Below are 6,639 nucleotides of genomic sequence, written 5' to 3' on the forward strand. Positions count from 1 at the left end.
GAATGGGATGCTGAATGGAGAATATCCACATTGTCCTGTTATTGCAACTGGAAAACGAGGTTTAGAGCAAAGCATTGATGTTACTTGATAGGAAAGGAGAAATCCCAAAATCCTACAGGCAAGATAAAGTAGCAGTTCCTGCTGCTGGAAAATCGTCTCCTGGCATTTTAGAGTAAATCACTGTCCAATAAAGGTTTCATCTGGAACAGGAGCCAAGGTGAGGGTTCATTAACTTGGCTTCTCAATGTGATAATGTTATGGAGGAGGATGCTCATTTTATTTTTCTTACTGAATTGGAGGAAAAAACCATCAAGATACAAGGGAGAAAAAAAGATAGCTGTGTGCTTCCTAAAGGAAGTCTTACTACATAGCCATTTAACCTGCATCATGAATACTCATACTTTCATTACAGAAGAGCTAATTTTTTTTAGCTGTCTCTTATTTTCTCTTAGCTAGTCCACACAGCTGGTCTTTGTCATATTTTTTTTCTTCTATGATGAAAACATTGTAGAGAATCTGCGTATAAATGATAGAGAAATAAACACATAATTAGTATGTCTTCTTTTCAAAGAGATTTTGAAGGCAGAGCTGTTGTAGTGTACTGTATCCAGATCCTGAAAGCTCAAAATTGTGAAATAGTTTTGGTCACCACACTACAAAAAAGACATTGAAACTCTAGAGAAAGTGCAGAAGAGATGATAACCAGGATGATAAGGACTGGAAACTAAAACATACGAAGAGAGGTTGTAGGAACTGGGATGGCTAGTCTAGCAAAGAGAAGGACGAGGGGAGACATGATGGCAGTGTTCCAATATCTGAGGGGCTGCCACAGAGAAGAGGGTGTCAGGCTGTTTTCCAAAGCACCAGGGGGCCAGACAAGGAATAACGGATGGAAGCTGACCAAGGAGATATTTAACCTGGAAATAAAGGAGGAACTTTCTGATGGTGAGAGCTATCAACCAGTAGAACAGCTTGCCTGCGGAGGTTGTGAGCACTCTAACACTTGGGACTTTCAAGGGGAGATTGGACTGCCATTTGTCCAAAGTGGTATAGGGTCGCCTGCTTGGGCAGGCGGTTGGACTAGATGACCTACAAGGTCCCTTCCAACTCTAATAAAATAAATAAATATAGTCTTGGCCCTACTATGAGGATAGATCAAGTTATGAGGTTGGAAATTATTCTAAAATACAATACAAACTATGGGATCATGAGCTCTTGATAAACTACTGTACCAAATTAGTGACAGTGTTCAAGAACATACAAAGGAGTGGTTGAAGAATGAGGCTAAATTGCTTAGAATCAAATATATATTCTTCCTGATGCACTATATTCTGTAGGGCTATTTCTGAAATGAATGTGTGGCTTCAAATAATTTAAAGAATTAGAGGATAGAAAAACAATTTACATTTGGGTCTGAATTCCTTTTGTCTGACTGAAGCAGTTATCCATTTCTATGTGAAAAATCATCTTGCTATTGAGTCTGTTTAAATTACTTGCAGTTTTCAGTAGTTTGTTATAAGTTACAATACATCACTGTTTATAAATTAGCCAGTAGGACTGTAAATTTTAATAATGGCTGAGCAAGTGCTATTATTATTATTATTATTATTATTATTATTATTATTATTATTAGATTTGTATGCCGCCCTTCTCCAAAATTTTGGGGCAGCTCACAGAATAAATATAGAAACAAAGCATACAAAACAAATCTAATACATTTAAAAACTACAGCTAAATCCCCTATACTGTATATTACTCAATCAGACAATCCAGTCACACCATGCATCACATTTATTGGTCAGGGGGGCAAGATCTAATTGCTATCTGAGAAACTTAAGCATATCTTAGACAACTGTTCCCATACTTTTGTTTAAAAAGCAGAACATCTGTATTATCTCACATATACTATACAGGTAACCCTCAACGTACAACCAATTGCTTAACAGAACAACAAAAAAAGATATTTTGGGAGACAGGTTTAAACTTACAACAATGAGATTTGCTTAACAGCCATTTGAAAAATTAAGTCTATTTATGTGATGCTTCAACTTACGACCTCAACAACTTATGACCAGAATTCCAGTTGTAACTGTGGTTGTAAGTTGAGGACTATCTGTAGTACCTAGGTTATGACCCATTCAAACCAATATATAGTCAGTAAAGGTTTACTGACTGATAATTTATCTGAGAAAACGTATATAATTGGGTTGCTATTTATAAAGATTATCAGTTTAACTTTTCCCTTTAACTGGCTTCAAGGAGAGTTAAGTTAGAAATGTTTATCTATTGGCCTGATCATCACTGAATTTGAAATTATAACTATTTAGGCATGGGAGAAAATAATGATCAGAATAAAGTTGCTTTATATGTACCTTCTGCTCCTGTAATGCATACCAGTCAGTAAACTCTGTACTTGTATAATTTGTCCAATCTCACATATGCTATACAACAGTTTCCAGATATAAAGTATTTCTTATTTTGGGGAATATTTATTTATTTGTTAAATTTATTTGCTGTCTATCTTGCTATGGGGCTACTATAGGCAGCTTTACACAATAAAAACAGAACTAAAAAGAAATGTGAAAAGAAGCTAGGAGAATGACACTGGAAACATGGAGGCTGATTGGAAAGTTGGTTTATTGATGAAGCAGAACCGGGTTTGTGATTCTGAGCAGTTGACAAAATGGAGTTGAGAGTGTTTTTTTTATAACTTCTTTGGGCTTTACACTTGAGTCTCCTGTTCCTATGCAAGAACATGTATTCTGTTGGTTGTTGTCAGATTCCTATGGGGTCATGTAGGGGTTATGTAGGGCAGGGGTGGGGTTCTGATTTCACTACCTCACACTCCACATGGGCGTGCTGTGCAGGTGCACACTTCACATATGTGTGTGTGCACGCGCAATGCTATAACCCCAGCTGCTCATGCGCAGAAACAAAAAATAACTGCCTATGGCACCACTGAGAGAGCCAGTTCAGTGGCGTGTCCAGCCATCCATTGCTGCTGGTTCGGTGAATGGGGGAAATTCCCGCTACTGGTTCTATAGAACCAGTCCAAACCGGCAGGAACCCACTGATGTAGGGGTCATAGCTGACTATAGGCAAAAGAGAAAATGCAAATCCTAGATGTTGGTCTGAGCTCCCAGGTTTGGTTCAAATTTGGACTGCTCTGGGGGAGGGTGCAATGAAGGGGCTTGTGTTCTGAAAGGGTGTTGGGCAATTCCTATTATAGTTCAGTGCTTCTGTCCTCTTTTGGATCTTGAGTGAGGGCTGATCCTACCATTCTGCCTTTGTTCAGACTTTGCTTCAGGAAGTTTCAAAATATCCTGTCCTGAATGGATTACCAAATATGCATTTCTATAAGCTGCCGCCTCAGTTTCTGCTTTGGGGCAGGGAGATGGGCTGATTTCTGAATAGGCTGGTTCAGTCTTTCTTAATGGGCACAAAACATCTGCTGGCTATTACGAAAGATTGAGCCTGCTTTCTGCCTCTAAAAAAACATGTCCCCCCATTTCTCATTTAGGGAAATATGTTATTCTGCCTTTTAAAAAATATTTCTCAAAATATTTCATTCTTATAGGAGGGTGGATGTTGACACTACAAAACAATAAAAAATGAGAATAAAAGATATGCAAGTCACTTTGGTCTCATAAGAATGACATTCACATGATTATTAGAGCTTTGTATTTTTACTTGTGAAGTTGCAGTCTACTTTCCCATTTTGCTATAAAAAATAATTTGAAATTATAACAATTTTCAAAAACCATTTTAGAATGTTTTGTAAAAGTTTCAACTTGCAAAAAAGGGTTAAAATTCCGCTGCATTCATGTCTATCTATTTTAAACTATTTAGAGGATAATTTGACAAGTAGGATATAAATATACTCTCAGCACAAGTTTAAAACAAATTATTGATAACACAGAGTATATTGTATTACATATATAACATCATTATTAATTTATAGTTTTCTACTTTGGTTTTCAGATTATATACTCCAATAAAGAAGCCAATGTGTGCAATATCAATAGCAAAATATAACCACAAGTTAAAAAATTCAATAGCTTAAAGCAGTGATGGCGAACCTATGACACGTGTGTCAGCACTGACACGCGTAGCCATTTTCGGTGACACGCGGCCACCGGAGAAACAGGGAGCTTTAGGGAGTGCAATTGCAACCGCAATTATTATTATTATTTTTCCTCTCCCCTTAATTAAGAGGCCGGGCGATTTTCGCCCGGCCGATATTTGCGATGGCTGGGAGGGGCGAGAACACCGCCTCCCAGCTGGGCGTGCCTGCGCAGAGCGCAGGCTCGCCCACACGCTGCCTTTGGCAGCACAAGCATGCCTGTCCGGCCGGGGGAAGAATCGCCCCGGCCGGATGTCAGTTTTAGCTGGGGGGAGGGGGGGCGCCGCCTCCCAGCTGATTGGCGCTGCGCCAAGCGTCGGAGCCCACCACGAACGGTGGTTGGCTCGCAGGGGCCGCTGGGAGCGAGGGGAGGGGTTGCAGGCCTATTTCAGGGTCTGCACCCCTCGCCCTCGCCCCTCTGCTCCCTGCTCGCCTTCCAGAACGGTGTTACAGGAGACGGTGCTAAGGTAAACCCTTACCGGGTTATTAATTTGTAATTTTAAAAAATCATGCCGGGCTCGCAAAAAAGAGAGTCTGAAAAAAACCCCTGCGTGGATGTCGCTCCATTTGCTCCCTCCTTTGGCGGCTCATAACTAGATTTTTACAACCCCCCACCCCCCTTGATAAGCTTTTTCTTGAATCTGAACAGTTTGGGGGTTCGCTAAAGAGAGAAAAGTGAACGAGAGGGAGAGAGAAAGGGAGGAAGAGAGAAAAGTGAACGCGAGGGAGAGAGAAAGGGAGGAAGAGAGGAAGGAAGGAAGAGATAAATATAGAGGGAGAAAGAGAGGGAGGGGAAGAGGGGAAGGAAAGAAAAGAGAGAGAGAAAGAAAAAAGTGGAAGGAAGAGAGAAGGAAAGAAAGGGAGAGAGAGAGAGAAGATAGGAAGGAAGAGAGAGTGAGAGAGAGCAAGAAAGAAAGTGAGAGAGTGAGAGTGTTTTTTTCTCAAGGTGACACACCACCCGAGTTATGCTCGGTTTTTGACGAATTTTGACACACCAAGCTCAAAAGGTTGCCCATCACTGGCTTAAAGTATCAGTAAGGTAGGGTAGCATTAAAATGAAATTTAGAAATTGCAGTAGCCAATCAGGATTTGATACAACACAGCTCTATATAATTCCCCAATACAGGCTGCAATGCAAGTGCTTATGGATTTCTTGAAATCTAGCAATGGGTTTGACATGTTTTCCAGAAGAGGGTATTTAGATACTGTCGCACTACAATGGACCATTTTCTGGTTTTTGTGCTTATACAGGCAGCTCAAACTGGTTAATATAAAACAACATTTTTATTAACTCAAAATGTTACTTTTATTTTTTAACCTATTACAATTTACAAGTTATAAATACTACAGTAAAGAAGCAAAAGGAAGACATTTTTTAAAAAGTTTTTTCAAAAATGTCATGATAGTGTGTTTTGCCAAGTGTCAGGGCAGTGATTACATGCCTAAGCAAATTGTTATTTTGGATCCAGAGACAATAAACATACCAGTGAATAAAGTGATTTTAAGCTGTAGTAGTAGTAGTAGTAGTAGTAGTAGTAGTAGTAACAGTAGCTATCATGATGATGATGATGATAATACATTGTCACCGTTGCTTTTCATCATTGCCATGATCCCATTGTCAACAATCTTACAAAAAGCAAGCCTTGGGCTGGCTATCAAACATCAAAGAAATCTAATGAAAATTCACATCTGCTGTACATGGATGATCTGAAGCTGTATGGAAAAACTGAAACTGAAATCAACTCTCTGACCAACACTGTCTGAATCTTTAGCACTGATATCAACATGGAGTTTGGGTTGGATAAATGTGCCACAGTAGCACTGAAGAAGGGTAACATCACTGAAAGCATGGGCATAAACATGCCTAATGATCAAGCCATAAAGTGTCATCAGCCAGAGTCCTATAAATACCTGGACATACTACAACTGGACAACATCAAACACGGGCATGTGAAAAACATGGTCAGCAAAGAATACACACAAAGTCAAAAAAATTCTCAAAAGCAAGCTCAATGGAGGTAATACCATCAAGGCCTTAAACACATGGGCTATACCTGTCATAAGATAATAATAAACTGGACACAGGCTGAATTGGACAATTTGGACAGGAAAATTCACTATTCACTTCACTCTCGTAATGATGTTGACAGACTATACCTGTCCTGAAACTCTGGTAGCAGAGGATTTTTACAAGTAAAACAAACAGTAGAAGAAGGAAAACATGCATTGGCAGAATACATCAAAGAAAGTGAAGAACCTGCATTGATTGAAGTAAACAACTGGAAGCTTCTGAAAACACAGCAGACAAAGTGTCAGTATAGGAAAACTACAATGCAAATCGAAGCCAACAGCTGGCGCAATAAAGCTTTGCACGTTCCTCGATAAGATTGAAGGAAAAGTTGATAAGGAGAAGACCTGGTTATGGCTCACTAATGGAACACTGAAGGAGACAGAAGGTCTGATTCTTGCAGCCCAGGAGCAAACAATCAGAACAAATGCAATTAAGATCAGGATCA

This window comes from Erythrolamprus reginae, chromosome 6 (genome assembly GCF_031021105.1).
Source record: "Erythrolamprus reginae isolate rEryReg1 chromosome 6, rEryReg1.hap1, whole genome shotgun sequence".
NCBI lineage: Eukaryota > Metazoa > Chordata > Lepidosauria > Squamata > Dipsadidae > Erythrolamprus > Erythrolamprus reginae.